We start from the raw sequence: 27,243 nt of genomic DNA on the forward strand, positions 1-27,243 counted from the left end.
GAACTCTGAAACAGCAAAGGTCATGGGAGCCCTTTATACAACACCTTTTCGGGGCTCATTTCACAAACCTCCATTCAGAGGGGGTTTTAAACCACAAGTTTCAGAGGCCTCTACGTCCCAGCAAAAACAGACAATATTATCTTGTAGATCAGTTCCAGATCCAGAGGTAAATTCCCCATCGCGAGAGGAGCTTCCACCTTGTTGAAGCAGTGACTTTCCCTGCATTCCCAAACAGCATACATCTCCTGTGGGAGGAAGACTGCAATATTTCCATCCTCATTGGCAATATATTACAACAGATCAATGGGCACTGTCAATTATTAGCAATGGTTATTGCCTAGAACTCATCTCCACTCCACCAAACATTCCACCCTGATCACACCGGCTTTCTCTCAAACACATTGCACTGTTGAAACAAGAGGTATAATATCTTCTACCCAAAGGTGCAATAGAAATGGTTCCCATCAGTCAACAAGGCACAGGGGTATATTCTCTATACTTCCTCATACCAAAAAAGGATGGAATTTTCAGGCCTCTAAATCAATATGCCTGTCAAAATATTTCCACATGGTCACTCTATAAGATGTCATTCCCTTGTTACAAAGACTAGACTTCATGACCGCATTAGATTTAAAGGACGCTTACTTCCACATTCCTATACATCAGCACACCACAAGTACTTAAGATTTGTAATAGCAGGCAAGCACTACCAATTCAAAGTACTACCCTTTGGAGTAACAACAGCACCAAAGGTATTCATAAAATGTCTAGCAGTGGTTGCAGCACACCTCAGAAGACAACACATACATGTCTTCCCATATCTGGACAGCTGGCTAATAAAAGCCAGCACCATTCAAAGCTGTCAACAGCATACGCAGTACACAATACACAATACACAACCCACCCAGGTTAGGGTTCACAATCAATTACCAGAAATCTCACCTTCAGCCAGTACAGATTCAACCATATCTAGGAGCAATTTTGAACACTCAGTCAGCATTAGCCTACCCAAATTCACAACAAATCCAAGCGTTTCACAATCTCATATTCCAATACAAGTCAATGAAACCTACACAGTAAGGTTTGTCATGAAGCTCTTAGACTGCCAAACCTACAGATCTCTGCAATGGTGGAATCACATCAACTTATCAAAAGGGTGGCCATTTCAGGACCCTGTGCCACAGACCATAATCACCACAGATGTGTCAATGGCAGATTGGGGAGCCCATCTCAACAATCTTACGATACAGGGAGAATGGGACTCATTCCAACAAACATACCACATAAACCACTTGGATTTGCTTGCAGAGTTCTTAGCCATAAAAGAATTTCAACCATAGATTGTCTGTCGTTTTTAACACCGTTTTGTGTACAATGTATTATCTGCAGAAACTGGGGGGGAGGGGGGAAACGCACTCATCCCAATCGTCACTCCTAGCACAAACAATTTGGAAATGGGCAATTCACAATCACATTCACCTGATAGCGGAATACATTCCAGGGATACACAACCAGCTAGCAGAGATCTTTAGCAGTATGCAGCAACAAATACACGAGTGGGAGATTCACCCTCAAGTAAGTCAGCATTACTTTCAAATGTGGGGAACACCAAACATAGACCTCTTTGTAACAAGTGAAAACGCAAAATGCCAAACCTTCACATCCAGATACCCACACCCTCAATCCAAGGGCAGTGCTCTGGATCAGTTGGTCAGGGATATTTGCTCTCTTCTCCCTCCCCCTCCCCCCAATGTTAATTCCATTTCTAATCAAGATTCATCATGCTTACTCACGCTTGCCTCACTAAGATACTTGTAGCTCCCACATGGGCACATCACATTGGTACCCATTATTATTCGATCTGTCAGTAGTACCACATCACAAGCTCCCAAACACACCAGACCTATTGACTCAAAACAAGGGTTAGATCAGGCATCCCGCTCCCAGTAGGCTCAACCTGGCTTTTTGGCTCCTGAGTTCATAGTTTGGATATCTACAGCTTCCACCAAAATGTATGGATATCTTAAAACAAGCATGTAAACCTGCAACCAGGCAGTGTTGCGCAAATAACTGGAAACGTTTTGTATATTACCTCCAACCTAAAAACATTGATTCACCTAAACCATCAGTACAGGATATTGTCTCTGATCTGCTTCACTTACAAAAAGCAAAAGTGGCATATTCATCTATTACAATTCATTTAACAGCAATATCCGCATACCATTCCTCTGTTTAGAATCCCTGTCATTAAAGCTTTTATGTAAGGTCTTAAAAAAGTTATTCCACCTACAGTCCCACTGGCTCCTACATGGAATCTTAACATTGTGCTCACAAGACTTATGGGTCCACCCTTTGAACCCATGCATTCTTGTACTCTTCAGTTTCTCTCATGGAAGGTTGCTTTCCTAGTAGCAGTTACTTCCTTAAGAAGAGTAAGTGGAATTCAAGCATTCGCTTTGGAAGAACCCTTCTTCCAAGTACACAAACACAAAATAGTACTTACGACAAATCCAAAATGTTTACCCAAAGTGGTTTCACCATTTCACATTAATCCGTCAGTGTAATTACCAGTCTTCTTTCCACAGACAGATTCAGTTGCTGAAAGAGCTCTCCACACTCTTGATCTCAAAAGAGCTCTCATGTATTATATAGACAGAACAAAATTTTTTAGAAAATCTCAACTTTTTGTGGCTTTTCAACAATCTCATAAGGGTAATCCCATTTCCAAACAAAGAATTGGCCAGATAGATAGTTAAGTGTGTTCAAACTTACTATCTTAAAGCAAAAAGGCAACTATTTGTAACTCCTTAAGTGCATTCAACTAGAAAGAAAGGAGCTTCAGTGGCATTTTTAGGAAATATGTCCAGGGAAGGTGTATGCAAAGCAGCCGCATGGTCCACACAATAGTGTTTAGTAAATGTGTGTAATCTCAACAGCACGCAAATGTTGGTCAAGCAGTGCTTAAGACACTATTTCAAACTACTTCCACTCCTACGAGCTAGCAACTGCTTAATTACTTTCCCTCCTGCGGGAAAACAATCTAACAAAGGAGTCAATGCCCATGCGCTCTATCACCGAGAGGAGGAGTCACTCGATCCTGTGACTCGAAAAATGCTTCTTCTAAGAAAAACAACTTGTAACACTCAGAGCCCAACACTAAATGGTGATATATGCACATCATGTGAATTTGCAGGTCTACATGCCAGGAACAGATATACATTGGGTAAGTGACATTTTCCATATATAGATATATAATCATTATCCCATGAGAACAATGCTGGACTGCTATTGTGTCATTATTTCCTTTCGTGTTCCTGGTCCGACTTATACCAACACTTTGATGGAACTTTCTGGAAGGCCGAGGACGAAGAAAGAGCTTTTTGGAGGAGGAGGGGAGGGGGGGGGTTCTTGGAGGCTTTTTCTTCTAACAGTTCAGAGACTGTCTAGGGACGGAGACTGAGGACACAAAACTATAAGTGCGTCTGAGTAAATGTGGCCCTCCTGACCTCACCCCCCACCCCCTTCCATGCCTTCTGTCTTTAGTCATTTTAGGCTGACATAAAGGGGCTGCGTGTGCCAGGTCCAGCACTGCGTTTGGTGTAGATGCCCAGGACAACAGAGGAGCTCTGGTGCTGATATCGTTGGGCTACAGTTGGCAAAACACTGCGGTACTCACTGCAGGCGAGCCTGTTCAGATCAGGGTTGAATGGTTGGCTTTAAGAATAAAATTGTAGGTTGTCACACGAGAAGGAAACTATTTTCAGACGTTTATGGGCAAGTGAAACGGCTCCTTTAACTGCAACCACATTGCCTCCCATCTGACCATGCAACCGCACCCTTTCCACGAACATCGAGGGCTAAAATTGGCACACATTGTCCAGTTTTTTTAAAAGATTTTTTTACTTTCTTTTTGAACAAACATATATTCTTTAGCCAATGAGGAAGTAAGGTGGCTAACAAGTTTAAGGTTTTTAACTTCCTTATCTAAGGGCAGGTACCATGTTTACTTCCTCCCAGTCTTTGACAAAGGCCTCTTTCTCGCTCCCACCCCTCCCCGCCTGTTCACGGGAAAGAAGTAATTTTGTTTGCTCCCACCATGGCCAGGGCGAGTGGGAAGATATTAACTCGTGAGGAAGGCTTTACTACCCGCTTCCACCCTTTGCCCAAGGGTACCCTGCTGCTTAATGGGAGGAGGAGTTGTATTCAGCCCCCCCCCCCCCAAAAAGTGTTCACTTCTCTTGCCCCCTCTCACCCCAAAAGTATGGGATGTTTTTCTTCTACCACCCCAGGCCCTGCCCGAGGGTTTGTTTTAATCTCTCGAGAAACCGTGTGGAGTTTAAAAACTCTAAAGGGTTTTGTATGAGCGTTTTTTTTTTTTTTTTTGGGGGGGGGGTAATGAAATTGCAATTTTAGTGAGTTGTCGTAATTTTTAACTGCCTTAACCAAGGGGTATGATGTAGTACTGCCCCATACTTTGGGGTTTTACCCCTATTTCCTTTTGCTCGCAAGCATTGGGAGATGTTTACAAAAACGTCTTTAGGGCTTTACATTTCTTCGCCATGGGCAGGATAAGGAGCTTTGACACCTGCTTTGCTGTAGGGGGCATTCCTTTTTTTGGGGAAGTGTTAGGGGTATACTCTCGGAGTGGTTACATATGAGTGCATTGTCTCTCCTTCCTCCTCCCACCTTGCCAAGCGTGAGGGGAGAGTTGTGCCTCACACAATTAAAGAAGGGTTGGTGTAGCCGAGTTGTCCCACTTCTTGACCACACATTTTTTTGGTGGTCAAGCCTGCGACAGCGCATATCTCACTTGTGAGCTGGTTAACAAAGAGGTTTGGAGCTTGTCCGTTGCTTACCATTTGTTGGTTTGCGTGGCACTCTGCCTTACAGCCTTGTAATTAGTCACTTCAGGACTGGCATTTCCGCTCTTCTGTGTAGAGCAGGGGCCAAGCGACGTTTGATTCAATTTTATCCGTGACCATCCGCTGTTTCTGACGTGATTGCGGTAATTTTGAACTTCTAGGGCCCTTCAAACAGAAGGCTGGCAAAACGTTCCCAACAGGGCAAACAAAGTTGCAAAGTTTAATTTTCTATAGTTAACGCTTTTCTTTTACTATTATTTTATTTATTTATTTTTTCTTCTCTCACTTTGCATTCATGACTTGTGTTTGCTCGTGAGTGCTGTGCTCAAAAGATGACCACTGTCTTGTTTTAAATATTGCAAAGCGACATTGTTTCTTTCTTATGTGTAACTTCCCAAATTTAGTCTGCGTCACTCCAATCTAAACCTGGCCCTTTCCAATTTGCCCCAATCCAAAACCATCAGCCCACACCAATCCCAAACAACCCCCCACTCCATTGTGTGGGGGGGGGGGGGGACAAAAAAAACTGCCCCACTCCGGTCCCAGACAGTCTGCCCCGATCCAATCGCAAACAATCTGACAATGGAGTCACTAGTAGTCAGGCGACATAAATGGGAGTTAATTGTTAAGAGTGAAGTGAGAGCTAATACTGAAGACATCTGAGTTGACATATATCTGCGATGGCAGTAGAAATATGAAGTGAAAGACATTCTGACGTCCTGTCCTCACAGCATAAGAACAGCAAATTGCAGTTGTGTGTGCTAGAACATGTGAAATTAAGTGCACATAACATCCGTTTCTACAACATGTAGTAAAGCAGCAGTGCGAACAGTAAGATGGTGAACGATAATATTTTACAACATTGCCGAATTTGAAGATGTGTCCATCTAGTTCTCTTGGATGCTGTCTAAGAAAGAGGCCAGATCATGCTGGTCTTGAAACAAGTGTGATGTACCTTTGTATACAATATGAAATATGGTAGGACCTCCAAATGAAAAAGGAATGTTCATGTCTCAGAGCCTGTGCCTGAGAGGGAGGGGAAGCCTTTTTCTCACTTGGGCAGTGGATTTAGAATAGCCCTGTGTAAGGGTGATCCAGTGGCCTTCCCTGGAGATGTATTTATTCTTGTGTATACAGTTTAGAATTAGTTCAATGTGTTGCTAGATTATTGGTCTGAGTGGCCCAATGGAGGCTGATTGGTCGCTTTGTCGTGTCAGAATATGATGCGCTATTTCAAGCTCAAAGCTTTTGTCACTGGAGTTTTTAGTATTGCGAGGGATCCAGTGTTCCCAAAAGAATATGCAGGTACCATGCTGCCTTTCACTATTTTCAGGGAAGCCAAAAAGTCTTGTTGCCACTCCTGTTGCTATCTTCTAAATCCGTAATGGAGTGTTGCATCAAGGTTGAGGATTTATGAAAAGCTGAGGTCCATGTGGGGTGTTTTTGTTTTTTACAGAAAGTGATTTGTCCTTGTAGGAAGCTGGCTCTGTATATACTATATCAAAATGAGATAGTGTGCACAGTCCAGGGGTTCCCCAAGAGGCTTGACCGAGGTAATAATAGATAATACTAATGCTCTATTTATGGTAGTGTGGTCGAGCAGTTAGGCTTATCAGAGGGTAGTGTTAAGCATTTGTTGTACACACACAAGCAATAAGTGAAAACGCACACTCATTGACTTAACTCCAGACCAATAGGTTTTTATATAGAAAAATATTATTTTGTTTATTTCTAGAACCACAAGATTCATTTAGCAGGTAAGTACATCAAATGAAAGGTACTTTGCAGAGTAATACTTCAAATGTAATCAACAAGGCACACAGTTTTTTCTATAAAATGGCAAAAACCTATTTTAAAAGTGGACACTGCAATTTTCAACAGTTCCTGGGGGAGGTAAGTAAAGTACAATTTTTGAGGTAAGTAACAAACATACTGGTTCAATCTCAGGGGGCCTAGGTACCCCACCGTTGGGGGTTCAAGATAATCCCAAACACCCAGCACCACAGGGCCGATTAGGTGCAGAGGTCAAACGGGAGACAAAATAACTTGTGCCCCTATGGACACATGAGGTACTCCGGTTCTGGTCTGCTGGCAGGTAAGTTCCTGCGTTGTCGGAGGGCAGACCTGGCAGGTTTGAAGGAGTACTGGAGGGGCCCCAAGTAGGCACAAAAACCACACCCTCAGTGGCACAGGGGTGGCCGGGTGCGGTATGCAAACAGGGTGCCAGGTTCTCAATAGAACTCTACAGAGGGATCCGGGGGTCACTTGGGTGCTGCAAGCAGGGCACAGGGGGCTCCTCGGGCAAGCCACTGACTGGGCAAGAGTGATGGCCGCCTGCTGGTCGTTGCTGTACCAGTGGTCGGTTTCTCTTGGGGCTGCGGGCGTAGTGCTTCTCCAGGCAACGGATATCTTTGTCCTGGGCAGTCGCGGTCAGGGGGGTCCTCGGGATTCCCTCTGCAGGTGTAGTCGTGAGGGTGTAGAGAGGTCAGACAGTTTGGACACGTAGTCTGAATCGCCTGGGAATCCTCTCTGGTTAGTTGGTTTCTCTAGACACGGGCCGGGGTCGTCGGGTGCAGAGTAGTTGGACTTGCGCTTCTGGAGTGAGGTGAGTGTCCCTTTAAAGATGGTTTGTTTGTCTTCTTGTTGGACAGGTCCGTGGTCCACTGGAGTTTCTTGGTTCTCGGTGATGCAGGCAGTCCCTTGGAGGCTTTTCAGGGGTTTGCTGGTCCTGCAGAACGCGTTGCTTCCTCTCTTGCAGCTTTTTGAAGCAGGAGACGTGCTTGTAGGGCTCGGGCCGAATCAGTTTGTGTCTCCTCTTCTTTGTGGGATTTTCAGCTCAGCAGTCCTTCTTTCTTGAGGTTGTCAGGAATCTGAAGAGCTGGGTGTCAGGGTTGCCCCTAAATACAAATTAGGGGTGTGTTAGGGTCATGGGATAGTAGCTAATGGCTACTGTCCCTGGGGTGGCTATATCCTTCTTGTGCCCACTCCCTCTGGGGAGGGGGGCACATCCCTATCCCTATTGGCCCTAATCCTCCAAAGCAAGATGGAGGATTTCTCAAGGAGGGGGGTCACTTCAGCTCTGGACACCATAGGGGTGGTCCTGGCTGAGGAGGCGGCAACTCCTTGTTTTTCTCATTATCCCTCTGGACTTGCTGCCAAAAGTGGGGGCTTGTCTGGGGGGGCGGGCATCTCCACTGATTGGAGTGCCCTGGGGCACTAACACCAGACTTGAGCCTTTGAGGCTCACTGCCAGGTGTTACAGTTCCTGCAAGGGGAGGTGTGAAGCACCTCCACCCTTGACAGGCTTTGTTTCTGACCACAGAGTGCACAAAGGCACTCACCCCATTAGGTCAAACTCTTCTGGAAGTGGCAGGCTGGCATAGACCAGTGAGCCTTACACTAGCAGTTGGGCTAACATACAGGGGGTATCTCTAAGATGCCCTCTGTGTGCACTTTTCAATAAATCCCACACTGGTATCAGCATGGGTTTATTGTGCTGAGAAGTTTGATACCAAACATCCCAGTGTTCAGTGTAGCCATTATGGTGCTGTGGAGTTCGTAATGAAACTCCCACACCATATACTCAGTATGGCTACCCTGCACTTTCAATGTCTAAGAATTGACTTAGACACTGTAGGGGGCATAGCCTTCTAGTTGTAAGGCCTGCTAGAGGGGTGACTTACCAATGCCGCAGGCAGTGGTTGGTGGGCATGGCACTCAGAGGGGAGTGCCATGTCGATTTTGTCTTTTCTCCCCATCAGCACACACAAGCTGCAAGGCAGTGTGCATGTACTGGGTGAGCGGTCTCTGAGGGTGGCATAATATATGCTGCAGCCCTTAGAGGCCAGCCCTTGGTACCAGGGCTACCTTTTACAAGGGACTTAATTGTGTGCCAGGGCTGTGCCAATTGTGGAAACAAATGCACAGTTGTAGGGAAAGAACACTGGTGCTGGGGCCTGGTTAGGAGGGTCCAAGCACACTTACAATCAAAGCTGGCATCAACACTAGGCACAAAGTTGGGGGTGACCATGCCAACAGTGGCATTTTCCTACACAACCCCCTCTTCTTGTTCCCTCTCCCCCCCGACCCCCTAAACGAAAGAGGATGAGACTAACCTTTCCCAAGAGAGTCTTCGTTTTCTAAGTGGAAGAATCTGGAAAGGCCATCTGCATTGGCATTGGCATGGGCAGACCCAGGTCTGTGCTACACTACAAAGTCCATTCTCTGTAGGTATATGGACCACCTCAAAAGTTAAGGGTTCTCTCCTTTCCTTTGCATGAGCCATCTGAGAGGTCTGTGGTCTGTTTGAACAATAAAGTGAGTGCCAAACAACAATGGGCTCAACTTTTTTAGGGACTAAACCACAGCAAAGGCCTCCCTCTCTCTATGGCACTTCAACGATGCTCCCTGGGGAGTAACCCGCTGCTTATGAAAGCAACAGGCTGGTCAAGACCATTGTCTCTGAACATGGGATAGGAGCAGTCCTATCCCAAACCAATGATATCTGTTTGCACAAATAATTGCTTAGAATAATCTGGAGCTTTCAGAACTGGTACTGAGCACATAGCTTCTTTTAGGATGTCAAAGGCCTTTTGACAGTTTAGGGGTCCAGTTTACCTTCTTGGGCATTTTCTTAGAGGTTCATTCTGTGAGGGGAGTCACAATGGACCCATATCCCTTCTAAAACTTCCTGTAATACCCAGTCAAGCCAAAGAATGCCCTGACTTGAGTCTGGGTTTTTGGAGCTTCCCAGTCCAGAATTGTCTGGATCTTGGGTTGTAAGGGTTGCACTTGGCCTTCACCTACCAGGTGGCCCAATTAAACAACTGTTACCTGCCCTATCTGGCATTTGGATGCCTTGATAGAGAGGCCTGCTGCTTGCAGGGCCTGCAAAACCTTCTCCAGGTGGACCAGGTGATCCTGCCAGTTGGAACTAAAGACAGCAATATCATCTAGATGTGTTTCACTAAAGGACTCCAAACCAGCAAGGACTTGATTCACCAACCTTTGGAAGGTGGCAGGGGCATTCTTTAAGCCAAAGAGCATAGCAGTAAACTGATAATGCCCAACAGGTGTTGAGAATGCTGTTTTCTCTTTGGCTCCAGGTGCCATCCTAATTTCCTCATACCCTGCAGTTAAGTCAGTTACTAAGAAATTTGGCTGCACATAATTTGTCAATCAGTTCATCTGCTCTGGGTATGGGGTGAGCATCTGTCTTAGTGACAGAGTTGAGTCCTCTGCAGTCCACACAAACCTAATTTCTCTCTTGCTATCCTTTGTGTGAGGTTTGGGGACCAAGACCACTGGCCTAGCCCAGGGACTGTCAGAGTGCTCTATTACCCCTATCTCCAGCATCTTGTGGACTTCCACTTTGATGCTCTTTTTTGACTGGGTCAGACTGTCTGAATATTTTGAATTTTGACAAGTAAACTGCCTCCTGTGTCCACATCATGGGTACACAGATCGGTCTGACCAGGGGTCAAAGAGAAGAGCTCAGCATACTGTTGTTGGACTTGCCTACAGTCAGCTTGCTGTTGGGCAGAGAGGGTGTCTGAATAGACCACTCCATCTACTGTCCCATCTTTAGGGTCAGTTGAGAGGAGGTCAGGGAGAGGTTCACTCTCTGCTTCCTGATCCTCATCAGTAACCATCAGCATGGTTATGTCTTCCCTATCAATATAGAGCTTAAGGCGGTTAAATGGATCACCCCCTTGGGTGTCCTGCTAGTGCCCAGGTCCACCAAGTAAGTGACCGGACTCTTTTTCTCAAGAACTGGGTAAGGGCCACTCCATCTATCCTGAAGTGCCCTGGGAGCCACAGGTTCCAGAACCCAGGCTTTCTGCCCTGGTTGGAATTCAACCATTGCAGCCTTTTGGTCCTACCACAACTTCTGGAGTTGTTGGTTGGCCTCAAGGCTTTTTTATGCCTTTTCCATGTACTCAGCCATCCTTGAGCAGAGACCAAGCGCATAGTCCACCACATCTTGTTTAGGCTCATGGAGAGGTTTCTCCCAGCCCCCTTTAACAAGTGCCAGTGGTCTTCTTACAGGATGGCCAAATAGAAGCTCAAAGGGGGAAACCCTACTCCCTTCTGTGGCACCTCTCTGTAGGTGAAAAGCAAGCATGGCAGGAGGACATCCCACCCCTTTTGTGTTTTTTAGGGAGCCCCATGATCATGTCCTTCAATGTATTGTTAAACCTTTCAACAAGGCCATTGGTTTGTGGATGATTAGGTGTGGTGAACTTATAAGTCACCCCACACTCATTCCACATGTGTTAGGGTAAGCTGACATAAAGTTTGTACCTCTATCAGATACCACCTCCTTAGGGAAACCCACTCTGGTAAAAATACCCATTAGGGCTTTGCCTACTGCATGGGCAGTAGTTGACATAAGGGTAATTGCTTCAGGGTATCTGGTAGCATGATCCACTACTACCAGTATGTATTGGTTCCCTGAGGCTGTGGGAGGTTCAAGCGGAACCCACAATGTCCACACCAACCCTTTCAAAGGGGAACCCCACCACTGGAAGTGGAATGAGTGGGGCCTTTGGGTGGCCACCTGTCTTGCCACTTGCCTGACAGGTGACACAGGAGATACAAAACTCCCTTACTTTCTGGGACATATTGGGCTAATAAAAGGGTTCACTAATCTGTCCCATGTCTTGGTTTGTCTCAAATGTCCAGCTAAGGGGATGTCATGGGCCAAAGTGAGAAACTCCTGAAGCAATACCACTCACCTAGTGGCACCAGGTTTGGGATCTCTTGCCTCAGTGTAAAGGAGTCCATCCTCCCAATAGACCCTGTGGAAGCCACTGACATCTCTCTTCTATTCAGCTGCTTGCTGTCTTAGGTCTTCAAGAGTGGGACAAGTCCTTTGTCTCTGACACAGCTGTTCACTTGAGGCCCCCCTGGGCCCAAGAGCTCCATCTGTTAAGGTTCCAGCTCTATGGACTCTGTTCCCTCAGGGGATAGGACATGTTCCTGGGAAGAGAGGTCCTTTTTCTTTTGCTGTACAGAGGCTGGTCCCCCAGTCCTCTTACCTTTTCTCTTGGAAGGGTGAGCCATTATTCCAGGCTCCAACACTTCTTTTTCACCCTGTGCCCTGCTCTGTGCTCTTGTTCTTTACACACACCAGTTCAGGGTTACAGAGCATGGCTTTTGAGTTCTACCTCAGCCCATGCTGAGGACTCTAAATCATTCCCCAGCAAACGCTCCTGGGATTGCAGAAGAGACCACCACCTGTTTCAGGCCAGTAACCCCTCCCCATTCTAAAGTCACCATAGCCATGGGATTGACTTTAGTTTCATTGTTAGCATCGGTAACTGGATATGTGTGTCCAGCCAAATACTGTCTTGAGGAAAAAAGCTTTTCTGTCACCATGGTGACACTGGCACCTGTATCCCTCAGGGCTTCTACTTCTGTTCCATTTATCAAGAGCTGCTTCCTGTATTGTTGCATGTTAGGCAGCCGGGCAGCTAGCATGGCTATATCCATCCCACCCTCAGAGAGTAAAGTAGCTTCAGTGTGAACCCTGATTTGCCCTGGGCACACTGTTGATCCCAACTGGAGACTGGGTATTCCAATGCTAAATGGAGTAGAAGTTGTGGGACTTTACTTGGGGCAGACCTTGCCTCCAGCTTGGTGTCCATACTTTCTACAAGTGTGACACCAGGCCTTCTTGGAATCAAAGTTTTTTTGCCTTATACCCCTTTGTGTACTGTGAAGACGCTCTGGGTCTACCCTCCTGAGCAGGTGTTTGGGGCCCTGTAGAAGACTCTTTGTTTTTGTCCATGGATGTCTCACCACCCTTCCCCTGGGGAGGCTTTGTGACACCTTTCTTTTGGTCACCCCCTGTGGAAGTCACACCCTTGTCTTGATCCAGTGGTCTGCCTTCTTTCCCAATTCTTGGGGAGAAATTGGACCTAGGTCTACCAAATGTTGATGCAACTTGTCATTGAAGCAGTTACTTAACAGATTTTCTTTCATAAATAAATTATAAAGCCCATCATAGTCATGCACTCCACTTTCAGTCATCCAACCATCTAGTGTTTTGACTGAGTAGTCAACAAAATCAACCCAGGACTGGCTCGAGGTTTTGTAAGCCCCCCTGAACCTAATTCTGTACTCCTCAGTTGAGAATCCAAAGCCCTCAATCAGGGTAGCCTTCACGAGGTCATATGATTCTGCATCCTTACCAGAGAGTGTGAGGAGTCTATCCCTACACTTACCAGTGAGCAGTTCCCAAAGGAGAGCTTCCCAGTGAGATCTGTTTAACTTTCTGGTTGCACAAGCCCTCTCAAAAGGTGTGAACCATTTGGTGATGTCATCACCTTCTTCATATTTTGAGACAATCCCTTTGGGGATTTTTAGGATGTCATTATTTTCTCTTACCCTATTTATGTTGCTGACACCATGTATGGGTGCTAAGACCATGTCTGCTCTCTCCCTTTCTGTAGTTAGGAGCTGTTTCTCCAAAGCTAATCTTTTGGCCATCCTTGCTAAAAGGATGTCCTCCTTATTGAGACTGCCCTCAATGTTCACAGAAGAACTGGACTCCCCTGTGGAGGAACCAGAGTCTGTGAGTCTTATCTGTGGAGACGGGGGTCTTGGAACCCTGGTCTCCCTAGTTAGGTAAGGAGGGGGGAGTTCTACCTCCTGATCCCTAACTTCTTGCCCATCTGAGGGGAGGTGTTCCACCTCAGTAGGGTGGTCCCTGGTGTATTCTGCCAAGAGCTCCTGGAGCTAGACCTTGGTAGGGTTGGAACCAGTTTTAATCTCTCGTCCCTTACAGAGGAACCTTAACTCTGCCATCCCTAGATGGAGATAATGAGTGAGGTTGAGTTCCATTACTATATCCTCTGAGCCATTCATTATGTCTCTAAAGTTGGGATTGAAACTAAAAACTACTTTTAGTAACTAAATCCTAACTTTTACAAAACGTTTAAACTTAAAAAGAGATGCTAACAGGGACTTACACAAAGCCCTAGCAGGACTTTAAAAAAATTAGAAAAATAGTCCAAATTCAATAATCAATTTTCTAATGACAATTTGGAATTTAGTCGTGTGATCAGGTATTAGCTGAGTAGTCCAGCAAATGCAAAGTTTTAGACCCCACTGGTGATCCACCAATGTAGGAAGAGTCCAGGGGTTCCCCAAGAGGCTTGACAGAGGCAATAATAGATAATACTAATGCTCTATTTGTGGCAGGGTGGTTGAGCAGTTAGGCTTATCAGAGGGTAGTGTTAAGCATTTGTTGTACACATACAAGCAATAAGTGAACACACACACTCATTGACTTAACTCCAGACCAATATGTTTTTATATAGAAAATAATATTTTGTTAAATTTATTTCTAAAACCACAAGATTCATTTAGCGGGTAAGTACATTAAATGAAAGGTACTTTGCAGAGTAATACTTAGAACTTTGAAAGGAATCACCAAGGTACACCATTTTCTTTAAAATGGCAAAAAGCTATTTTAAAAGGGGACGCTGCAATTTTCAACAGTTCCTGGGGGAGGTAAGTAAAGTACAGTTTTTGAGGTAAGTAACGGGTTCAATCTCTGGGGCATAGGTAGCCCACTGTTGGGGGTTCAAGATAACACCAAACACCCATCAACACAGGGCCGGTTAGGTACAGAGGTCAAACAGGAGCCAAAATAACCTGGGCCCCTATGGAAACAGGGGGTACTCCGGTTCTGGTCTGCTTGCAGGTAAGTACCCACATTGTCGGAGGGCAAACCAGCGGGGTTTGAAGGAGTTCTGGAGGGGCCTCAAGTAGACACAAAAAAAACACACCTCTGGGGCGGCCGGGTGCAGTGTGCGAACGGGCAATCAGGTTCTCAATAGAACTCTGACGGGACTCGGGGTCACTTAGGTGCTGCAGGCAGGGCACAGGAGGGCTTCTCGGGCAAGCCACTGACTGTGCAAGGGATGATTGCCGCCTGCTGCTTGTTGCTGCACCAGTGGTCGGTTTCTCTCTGGCCTGGGGGGTGTGGTTGCAGTGCTTCTCCAGGCAACGGATATCTTCGTCCCAGACAGTCGCGGTCAGGGGGGTCCTCGGGATTCCCTCTGCAGGCGTCATTGTGGGGGTGTAGATAGGTCAGCCCAGGGTGGACACGTAGTCGGAATCGCCTGGTGATCCTCTCTGGCTAGTTGGTTTCTCTGGACACAGGCGGGGGGGTCGGGTGCAGAGTAGTTGGACTCACACTTCTGGAGTGAGGTGAGAGTCCCTTTAAAGATGGTTTGTTTGTCTTCTTGTTGGACAGGTCCGCTGGAGGTCCACAGGAGTTTCTTGGTCCTCGGTGATGCAGGCAGTCCCCTGGATGCTTTTCAGGGGTCGCTGGTCCTGCAGAACGCATTGCTTTTGCAGCTTTTTGAAGCAGGAGACGTGCTGGTAGGGCTGGGGCTGAATCAGTTGGTGTCTCCTCTTCTCTGTGGGGTTTTCAGCTCAGCAGTCCTTCTTTCTTGAGGTCGTTGGGAATCTAAAGAGCTGAGTTCAGGGTTTCCCCCAAATACTAAATGTAGGGGTGTTAGGGTCAGGGGGCAGTAGCCAATGGCTACAGACCCTGAGGGTGGCTACACCCTCCTCGTGTCCAATCCCTCTGTGGGAGGGGCACATCCCTATTCCTATTGGTCCTAATCCTCCAAAGCAAGATGGAGGATTTCTCAAGGGTGGGGGGGGGCAGCGGACACTTCAGCTCTGGCCACCTTAGTGGTGGTCCTGGCTCAGGGGGTGACTCCTCCTTGTTTTTCTCATTATCCCTCTGGACTTGCTGCCAAAAGTGGGGGCTCTGGGGGGTGGGCATCTCCACTGGCAGGAGTGCCCTGGGGCACTGTAACACCGGGCTTGGGCCTTTGAGGATCACCGCCAGGTGTTACAGTTCCTGTAGGGGGAGGTGTGAAGCACCTCCACCCCGGACAGGCTTTGTTTCTGACTACAGAGTGCACAAAGGCACTCATCCCATGTGGTCAGAAACTTGTCTGGAAGTGGCAGGCTGGCATAGACCGGTTAGCCTTACACTAGCAGTTGGGCTAACATACAGGGGACGTCTCTAAGATGCCCTCTGTGTGCATTTTTCAATAAATACCACACTGGCATCAGCGTTGGTTTATTGTGCTGAGAAGTTTGATACCAAACCTCCCAGTGTTCAGTGTAGCCATTATGGTGCTATGGAGTTTGTAATGAAACTCCCACACCATATACTCAGTATGGCTACCCTGCATGTCTAAGAATTGACTTAGACACTGTAGGGGGCATAGCCTTCTAGCTGTAAGGCCTGCTAGAGGGGTGACTTACCAATGCCACAGGCAGTGGTTGGTGGGCATGGCACTCTGAGGGGAGTGTCATGTCGACTTTGTCTTTTCTTCCCATCAGCACACACAAGCTGCAAGGCAGTGTGCATGCACTGAGTGAGCAGTCTCTGAGGGTGGCATAATACATGCTGCAGCCCTTGGAGGCTGGCCCTTGGTACCAGGGCTACCTTTTACAAGGGACTTAACTGTGTGCCAGGGCTGTGCCAATTGTGGAAACAAAGGCACAGTTGTAGGGAAAGAACACTGGTGCTGGGGCCTGGTTAGGAGGGTCCAAGCACACTTCCAATCAAAGCTGGCATCAACACTAGGCACAAAGTTGGGGGTGACCGTGCCATATGCGGTTTCACGTCCTGGAGGGTAGGTCCATAGTTTGGACCGGCGGCATCTACACTGATAGCCGAGTCTTGGGGACGTGCTTACCAAGGAGCCTGTTCCCGACTTGGGGGTGGGCGACCTGACTGTGACTTAGCCTATTATTCCTCAATGTAAGTGACCGGCTTTGTGATTATAATTTTTGCTTAATTGGAGAAGAGCGTTTCAATATTTTGGTCCTGATGAAGCGTCATTGGATCCATGGGGACCACACGACGCGAAACATGTTGACCCTGGTTAAGGAGGATTCCTAGAGGGTTTTTTCTCCGAGTTTATTGCTCATTGAAAGTAATTGAGCATTGACACTCATTACATTACTTTCTCTTGTTTTTAATCTTGGTTTCATCCCTGACTATTGATTAAAATGATGATATATGTAGGAATGATTAACCAATTTTACTCTTATCTCTTTTTGTTTTCTCCTTTGGGTACAGGCGTATGAATGGAAGCTTGCCCGTTTAGATAGCCATTACTTAGCAGTAACTATCAGAACAAAACGGTTCAGTGCTCCTCCGTGTGGGGAGCCCGTCAGGCGTTGCACTGCCGGCCTGGCGAGGAGCATTACCCAATGATGATGCCAGTCATCCACTGTGATGCTTCAGGGTTCTTGCTCCTGACACCTCAGGTCTCTCTAGTTTTTCTTTCTCTTCATGGAACAGTGTACTTGAATTGTGTTGTACTATTGTAGGGAGAGTGTACACTGGACCAATCAATCTCCCGGTCCCTCCCCCCTCTTATATTATCCCTCTCTGGGTGCCATGCCCACAAACCACTGCCTGTGGCATAGGTAAGTCACCCCTCTAGCAGGCCTTACAGCCCTAAGGCAGGGTGCACTATACTACCAGTAAGGCCATAGCTGCATGAACAATATGCTCCTGCAGTGTCTACGTCTAGTGTAGCCATATTGTGTATATGGTCTGGTAGTTTCAGTGCAAACTCCACAGCTCCATAATGGCTTCATTGAACACTGGGAAGTTTGGTATCAAACTTCTCAGCACAATAAACCCACACTGATGCCAGTGTGGAGTTTATTGAAAAATGCACCCGAGGGCATCTTAGAGATGCCCCCTGTATGTTAGCCAAGCTGTTAGTGCAGGTCTGACCAGTCTGTGCCAGCCTGCCACTTTCAGACAAGTTTCTGACCACATAGGGTGACAGCCTTTGTGCTCTATGGCCAGAAACAAACCCTCTCCTGGGTGGAGGTGCTTCACACCTCCCTCCTGCAGGAACTGTAATACCTGGTGGTGAGCCTCAGGATACAGTACCTCAGGGCAGTCCAGCTAGTGGAGTTGCTCACCCCTCCCACAGAAAAAAACTCCACTTTTGGTGGCAAGTCCAGAGGGACAATTAGGGAAAGCAGGGAGGAGTGACCACCCCAGCTAGGAAAACCCCAAAGGTGTCCAGAGCTGAGGTGACACCCTCCATGCAGAATCCTCCATCTTGTTTTGAAGGACAGGGACCATTAGGGTTAGGTTTGTGTCCCCCTCCCCAAAGGGTGTAGCCACCCTCAGGGACAGTAGCCATTGGCTACTGCCCTTTGAACCCTGTAACACCCCTAAATCCAGGATTTAGGGCTCCCCTGATCCAAAGACGTCAGATTCCAAGCAACCTGACAAAGGAGTGCTAAGCTGAACCCCCATCAGACAGAAAGGAAGATGCAAACAGACTTGGCCCCAGCCCTACTGGCCTGTCTCCTGCTTCAAAGAACCTGTAACAAGAAAGCGATGCATCCTGCGGGACCAGCAACCTCTGCGAAGTTCCAGAGGACTGCCCTGCATCACCAAGAACCCCCATGGACAGTGGCCCTGTCCAAGAAGAAACTACAACTAAGGGATTCCAGAGCCTCCCTGGATCCGTGAGTCCTGACCACCCTGCACCCGACGCCTTTGACTGGTGACCAGGTAGTCCAACCAGCTACAGAGTCCCCAGGCGATTGTGAGCAAGTGCCCACCCTAGGTTGACCTCTCCACCCCTCCACTATGATGCCTGTAGAGGTAATCCCAAAGCCCCCCCCGACCATGAAAGCTCCTGTCAAAGATATCTGATGCCTGAAAGACCACTGCACCTGCAGCCCTCAAGCCTTGGAGAACCTGACCTCCGGTGCAGCTAGGATCAGCAGGCGGCCCTTCTTCCTGTCCAGCCTGTGGTTTGCCTAAGCTGCCCAACCACCACCACCACCACCACCACCACTCCACCTCGCCTGCAGCATCTCGGTGACCCCCGGGGTCCCCTCATAGACCAGCATTGGAAACCGGTGCCCTGTTTGCACATGGGCCCCCCAGGCTGGTGAGGGTGTTTTTGCCTACTTGTGCCTTCCTCTCCCAACCCCCTCCACCAGTCTGCCCCACGAAGCTGCGGATACTTACCTGCTGGCAGGCCTGACTCCCAGTGCCCCCAGTCTCCATAGGAGCCCATGTTAAATTTGCCTCAACTTTGACCTCTGCACCCGGCTGGCCCCGTGTTGCTGGTGGTGGGTGTTTGGGGTTAACTTGAACCCCAACCTGTGGCCTTCCTAACCCCCGGAGATTGGAACTTTAAGTTATTTACTTACTTGTAAATCGTACTAACTTTTCTTCTCCCCCAGGAACTGTTTCTGAAAATTGCACCGTCAAATTTTGAAACAGATAATTGCCAATAATTCAAAAACTGTATAACGTATCAATTTCAAACAAAGTATTATTGATATGTGTGAAATACAAATTGATTGAAGTACTTACCTGCAACTTGAATCTTGTGGTTTTAGAAATAAATCAAAACATATTTTTGCTATATAAAAACCATTGGTCTGGAGTTAAGTCATTGAGTGTGTGCTTTTTCTATTGTCTGTGTACACAACAAATGCTTTGCACTACCCTCTGATAAGCTTAACTGCCCAACCACACTACCATAAAAGAGCGCATTAGTGTTATCTAATTATCTATCTGTTAAGCCTCTGGGGAACACTTGGTCTGTGTGCACACTATATCTAATTTGTATATAGTATATACAGAGCGAGCTTCCTACAAAGGAGTGGAACCATCATTGCAAAACAGGAGTACCACCAGAGTGGTAGACACCAGGACCTTTTTTTACATGCAGTGTATTCCCACAAAATATGAATGCCTAGCAGGTTATTGTGATAGTAGTGATTAGCAGTTTGTGTCTTTATTCAACGTGTGCAAACAGCATACTCAGTTTGTGGTATTGGAGCCAGAGTAGTCTAGTTTCTGTAGATGTCACAGATTTAACAGCATGCTAGTAGTACTACACATGGAGAGTGGGTGCAATACCGAGAGCCGTAGGCATTGAGGCGGGTGCAGCAGTTCTGGGTAAGTTTCAAGAGTCCTTGTCTTTTAATGGTATCTTGCATTGCCCTGTAGCTCTTTTTGTGAGTTACAGGCACTTTTACATTGCCTCAAATGAATGAAGGTTGTGGGTATCTTTATGGTGCCTTGTAGTTCCCTGTAGTACTTTGGTGAGGTACAGACGTCTTACACTTAATAACTTTATGGTGTCTTGGGGTGCATTTCGTAAATTGTTGGTATTTAAAACTGGGTCAGACAAGCACATGGAATCATTAGCTGAACGATGGGTCGACAGTGAGAAGCCCTCAACAGAGCACTTTTTTTGACACAATAGTAATTGATAAAAGTGAGGTGCTTATGTGAGATGTCTTTCCTACCCCAACCCAGTCAAACAACTGAATCAGAGTACCGGCACAAGCATAAATCACTATGCAGGCCCAGTAGTTAACAGCATTAGAGGCATTTACACAGGTCCAGCATTCATGGAGAGCTTGGCACCAAGCGGCTTTCCTGTTGGTGACCGCTGTATGGATTAAGTTCAATCCACTTCTGGCATGCAGTGCTGATCAGACGACTTACCACAAACTGCGACCAGGCTCAAATGCTACCATGCCGAGCTAGGGATGGGAGAAGCCCAGGGATCGAGCATGGGGCCTGCCACCTGAATTGGCACTTCCCACGGTATCCGGCACAATGGAAATGCAAGTGTCACACAACGGAGCATGTGAGGGCAGATGGCTGCTGTGCACTGTAGCCGATAGAGTGCATGTACTTCGACTGTTACATTTATTACTGCATCATGTGGGAAATTGATGACTGCACCGGAATCAAAAACTCGGGAATCACACTCACTGTTCATATGTAAGATGGAATGAGCTGGGCATAGGGATATCATAACTAAAGCGGTTGTGTCAGATCTTGGGTTGTGGTCTAGCCATGCTATAGGAACTGAGGCGGCCATTGTCAGAGGCCGCCGGGTGCTCATAACATAGGATACAGCAATCTGCTGTATTGGTGGCATCGGGTAGTTTTTTAGGATCTGTCCTCCCATGGTCCGGCACCCTATCCTGGTATTTTGAGATGAGTAGGTGGTTTAGATCATTATTAGTGGTAAAAAAAAAAGCAGTGTCGAAGAGACGGAGCTCAGGCTTAAGTAAGTAGCCATTTTCCTAGGCATCAGGCCATGCTTCCTAGAAATGCCACTTTTAGAAAGTTCCCATTTCGCTGCCTTCGCTGTCCTGTGTGCATGCAGCCTGTCTCAATACATGTCTGGCCTCGCTTAGGTGACAGCTACACTTGTGCATTGTCTTCAGACACCCACGACACAGGATTCTCCACTGCATCTACATACTAAAGGGTCTTTCTTGGGAGGAGGTGGGTAAGAGTGCTCACTTACATTTCAAAGGCTAGTGGCCAGAACCCACAGAAAGGGGCTGATCACCAGTAGTCTAGAGCTGGGCTGAAAGGGGGGGAAGTGTAACCTGTGCACTTCAGAGAACTTTTGAAGTCATCCCCCACATCAAAGGCACTTTTTTGGTATAACTACTGAGTCTTGGATCCCCCTAAAAACAGTACACTTCTGGACTCGAGGAAACTCTTCTGGACTAAAGACTGCTGTGTGCCAGGATCGAGGCACTGCTAGGATTGTCTGTTCCCAGGAACTGCTGCTCTGCCATGCTGATCTCTGCCCTGCAAACCAAGAACCAACAACCACCCCCAGAGTAACAAGGATTTTCTGAGGTGCCTTTGGTTCTACTGGTGGTCTCCAGAACATCAAAGGCCTCAGAGTGGCTTCCCTGCTGCCCGCTTTTGCTAAGGATCATAGAGCAGCTTCCCTGCAGCCTACTTTTGCCAAGGATCGCAGAGTGCCTTCCCTGCAGCCTGCTTTGCCAAGGTTCTCAACGTGGCTACTTTTCATCTGGCTGCCTGCTTTGCCAAGGATTGCAAAGAGGTTTCAGCTCGACCAGTCACCCATGTTAGCCAGACTTCAGCACGGCTCCCATGCAATATACCAGCTGCGCCTGTACAGACTTCACCTCAGCCGCCGCTGTCCCAATCTGACTGCCCAACTAATGGAGGTGCTCTCACGTTTGTGCATACTTTTACCGCCTGCCTCAGCACTGGCTGCCACAGTATCTCCTTACTTAACCCGCTGCTGTGATTGCCCTGGTCTGTTGACAGCTCTCCCATGGCCTTGACAGCTTTTCTTTCTGCTGCGCTTGAGAGAGACTTGATAGAGAACACAACACCCAGCTGCTCTATGAGAAAGAATGAGACTGGTGTCTTATCATAATTTACTTAAACGAAGTGCATTTGCATGTCTGTGCCACACTACCAGAGGGTGATCACAGGTTAATTTAGGTTGTGTATTTGACTTAACATGACTAGGATAGTGTTCCCTACTTGGACAAGGCACGTACCTCTGCCAACTAGACATCCAGTTTCTAACAAGCACACATCATGAAATCAGTTACTTGAATGTTCTCTCTTGATAATAAAGAAAAAGGCTTGGTGAAATAAAATATTTTCCTAAAATGACACAATTTGGATAAGCAGGAATCCTACACCAAGGCAAGATTTTTGATTAACCTTTTGTGCAATTCAGCCAGTAAATGGGTATCGCTTCCTCTCTCCTTTTTTTTTTCTTCTTTTTTTGAAACGTTAATGATCCCTCCATCACCCTGCCATAAGAGCCTGCGGGACCAAAAACCCAGCAGGTAGTGTAAACATCACCCCACACCTTCCCAATGATAGGAGGAGCTGGATACATTGTTGTTTCAGTTGGTGTCTGTAGTGGGAATTGTCTACCACTTCACATGAAACCTTTCTAAACAAGGAACAAATCTTGTTTTTGCTCACATCAACATCTTTCACAAATAGGAACTGCACCACATTCTACAGCCATGCTCCTAATGATTCAGTGTATTAGTGAATTCACTCACAAACTTTAAATAATACTGACATTCCTAAAATGATAATCTGGGGTGGAGTCTATCTCAGAAATTTGAAATAGTACTCTAACATTTCTAAAACTCATAACCTCGAGTTAAGTCAATTTGGTTGAAGCTGAAAATAAAGACTTTGTAAAATACAAATTGCAGTATTCCAGTTCTAGCACTAGATAGCAGGACATTGTGGTGCTTGTGAATCTGCAACAGAACAAGCTGCAAACCAAAACAGTTAAAGGAAAATGTTACTTAACTGTAACCTAAGCCAACAAGTGTTTGTTGTTCAAAGCAACTACTAGATGCACCCTTTTACACGGTGTACTCCAATCGTGTCACCATCCCCACTGACACTTTTTTTAATTTTTGATAGCCATCACACCGTTTCTACCTTCTTAGTGCCTCGGAAGATGTTCTTTTCTGTATTCTTCTAATGATCTTAAATGTCATACTATAAAATGTGAACATTATCTATGCTGTCCAGATCAAGTTTAATGAGAATGTTACTGCTGCAGACTGTAGATGTTAAGGTCTCTCACCGTGCACAAACAGCCTTATGTAAACATGTAAAGGACAACTCTTAGTACTCCCCAACTACCTTATAAGTCTTACTCTATCCCCAGGCTATGTGGCTGAAACTGAACGTCTTATGAAATCTGCAAAAGTTGCAGAAGTTTATTCTAGGAGTCTTATATATATATATATATATATATACACACACACACATTCATTCTCTCTCTCTCTCTTACTTTTTCTCTCTTTCCCCCCCCCCCTCCCGCCCTGAGATGTTGCTGGCCGCCAGGAGCAAGTGTACCAGCTGACTCTCACACAAATGGGGGGGGCGGGGAAATGGCGGGATGGCATCAACAATGTAGTGTGCATGGTTTGGGAGCGGTAAAGAAGTAGAATCTGGTCTAGATAGAGCTTGGGTGCTGCTTGCCGCGTGCCTGGGCAGAGGATCAGGTACCGGAACAAGCTTGTTCTTTGCAGCTTCCCCAGTATGAACCTGAAAATGATGCCAAGGTAACTCTTCTAGAAGACTGTGCATTTCAAGAACTGCATGACACCATAAAGCCATAAAGGTGTGTGAGAAATGGTGCTTTTAATGAGGCAGGCATGTATTACACAACAAAACTTCTAGTAGCGCATACAATCTTACATTAAGGCATTGCGCGCAAAACTTAACGTGATAATTACACCCCTCCCCCCCCACACACAACCAATGCCCCTAAAGAGTCACTTTTCATTGACTTCCCACAACTGTGCGCCCCCCTTCGGCCCCTACGCAACTCATTATTTTAGCCTACAACTATCCTGAGGAACTCCTGACTAAACTTTGAAATCTGTCACTCCACCCCTCCCAAGCCGAAACCCCTCCAGACGGCCCATTACCACAAAGATACACAACAGTCCGTAGTTTGTTGGAAACATATTGGCCGCAGTTTATTGAGGGATTATTTACAGCATGTCATCCCTTCTTTTATGAGGGCCATAAATCAAACATACGTGTTGTTGTAAAGGGCAATAAAATCATTATACCTTTGATACATTTGTGTCATAATTGCTTTCCTTTACAACTTTCTCATTAGATGATAATTTATCTTATTTCATTCCGCTTGCTCTTTGTTTTCAATCAATCTCCTGCGTTGTCCGTTATTTTTTAGCTAGGAGGGTACTCGTATTTCCGTTTAGGCTTAGCTCGCTACCTTGTTTTGGTCCTTGTGTCCCGCTCTCCAGTGGACCCGGGCTGCGAGTGCCGTGTTACCGAGTACCTCCCCTGACTGCCTTACCCTGCCATGAGGCATCCCAAGGTAAGTAGCCTTGCCACCCCGCTGTGCTGGGTGTGGCCTTTGTAGTTCTTTTATCCTTTCTTTCCGCTTTCCTACTCGCTGCTCTTGGCTGCCCGGTCACCTGTGTTGACCAAGGTGCCGGGCAGCCCCCTTTTAAGCATCCTTGGTGATCCCCACGGGGTGCCCCCCCTCCCCCGTTGGATTAAAAAAAATGCAACCCCCCCTTATTGTCCGCTTGCTCCTTTATGTCCCCACTCCTTTCCGCTTCCGCCCAACGTTGCCCCTACGATGGGGCCGGAAGGGGGGGGGGGGGGTTTGCTCACTTGGGGGGGGCACTTCCGCCCCCCCGAAACCTTTGTTTTGCGCGCCCAATTTTGGCGCGATTTTCATGGTCAGGGCCGGGTGGGGTTTCCGCTCCGGCCATTCTGAGCTCCCGGTGGTCGCGGGCCTTCGCCCCATCTGCCTGCTCGGCAACCTAACCATCTTTGTTTCAGTCCAAACCTGCCTAACACGGAGGCTGCACACCAGCGACACTCACCCATTACATACCTCTCATGAACCCACCTGTCCTGCACCATGCTAACTACCGCCCCCCCCCACACACACACACACATTTAGTAGAGAAACCGACGCAATCAACTCCTTTAACAGCGTGGGCAGGACCCCAAAATATCCTGCCGCACTTTCTTCAGTTAGTCAATGTCCCCACTTACCAGAATAAAGACCTCAGTCACCTCACTCTTGCTACTTACTCCCTAGGCCCCTCCTCTAACCATACACATTCCCAACTGTACCACTTGCCCAAAAACTCTGGGGAATTAGGCTTTAAAGTGGCCTGGTTCAAAAGACTCTGTATCAACATGCAATGCAAAGCCACAGTAAATGTTTCCTTGAGAAGAGCGTGGGGGGGTGCTTGTCACGCGCACAGCAGGAGTGCCTCCTCTCCCTTGGCTGCTGATCGCTGGCAGTGCAGGGGAGCAGTGAGCTTTGTGGGCGTGGCAGCAGCCTGATGCTGTCTGTGTAAATGAATGCCTGAAGGGTGTTGGCAAGTGGCCGCGGGCAGAAGCCGCTGGAATGCTGAGAACTCTGAAACCTGCCACATTTCACGAAGTGTTGCCCTCCCAGTAGTCACCATAGCTCAGCAGTAGTGGCTTCAGTCAAAGGATACACATTTTATCGGCCAGCAGCCCTTCGGCAGTGACGAAGTTTGAGCCCATGCCGCCTCTTAGCACCACTCAACCCCACTCGGTGTTCACAGAGTGTCTTTCGCGGTTTGTCGGAGTTAAATTGGGTTAATGAGACGTCAGGGCGAGCCACAAGTGAAATATGTATTATTTAACTTCTTTGCTGAAATGCCATCTCTCACATTCGTATAGTAATGTCACTCGCACAAGGCACTGGCCACACCCATTCTTGTTCCCCCACAAACTCAAAGGACTCAGTCATTTTACATTAGGACGGAATTTACTTCGCAACAGCAGGGTATAGGAAGGAGAACTGCAAGTTAAAGAATCCGTGCGTACACCACACAAAAATAGCTTTCAAATCGCGCGCATTTCGTATTTACATCCTTTTTCCAAGGGCAGGCCGGACCCTGCGTCTCGGCCAACAAAGCATGTTAGAGAGACCCATGGAAACATGGGGTAACACACCACAGCTTTCTGTTCTCCAGGGACCGCAGACCACCAGGCAGTGCTTTAAATGGGTGGGCAGATACTGTCCCACACTAAGTACCTGCACTTCTTTAATATGAAGGGAAGAGTACTTGTACTTCTCAGGAGCAATCAGGTACTTTAGAAAGTGAGTACCAGGACTTCTGCATTTCCAAATAAAGCACCGCACCAGGGCATCTTATGACGTCATCACCACAGCATGATAAACCTCAGGCGTACTCTAGGTAAGGCTAGAAGTCTGGGGCCACCAGCAGGCCAGTCCCCTCTTCTAACCAGCCTCATCCCCTAGTTAGCCTTTCTCACAGAGAATGGCAACTGGGTGCTCTAGAGATCCTGGATCGCATTGTCATGTTTTTGGCATATGTTGGCCATTGTATAGGGTGGGATGGGGGAGGATGTTCCTCAGGGAACAATGAGGGAGCCTTGTGGTCAGCAGCCCCTTATTTTTGCTGTGCATCCTGTTGTGTAGTACCATTTCCCATCACAGCCACGGCTACCTGTCCGGGGGCAAATCTTGTCACAGACCTGTTGGGGCTAGGCAGAGAGGTGAAGTGAGGGAGAAGTCCATGGCCAAGCCGTCTTCTTCCCTGCTTTGCTGGGTGAAGCCAGTAATGACGCCCTTCTGCTGTTTTCTGTGTATGTGCATCTAACGTTTTCAGTTCATTTTTCTGATACCCGTGATTCTGCTGCTGGTTTTTGAGTCACGGAAGCACCTTACAGTTGCCACACATGAGGGTTGGTGATGCTCTGTAGTATACAACCAGGTCTAGGGAAGTACCTTACTCAGCTGGTCACTCGATATAAGGCAGAGAGGGGTCTGGCATGCTGGACAAGCAAGAGGAGAATGATACCGATTTAGGAGGAAGCAGACCCCCAGGTATTACAACATTTTTCATTGATTGCACCTCCTCCTCAGTTGGTGCTGCTTGTGCCCGAGGCAAGCCACGCAGTGCTTAATTTGTAAAATAACAAGTGCTGGTGCCCTAAGTTTTTATTGAGGCC

This window comes from Pleurodeles waltl, chromosome 4_2, assembly GCF_031143425.1.
Source record: "Pleurodeles waltl isolate 20211129_DDA chromosome 4_2, aPleWal1.hap1.20221129, whole genome shotgun sequence".
Classification (NCBI taxonomy): Eukaryota; Metazoa; Chordata; class Amphibia; order Caudata; family Salamandridae; genus Pleurodeles; species Pleurodeles waltl.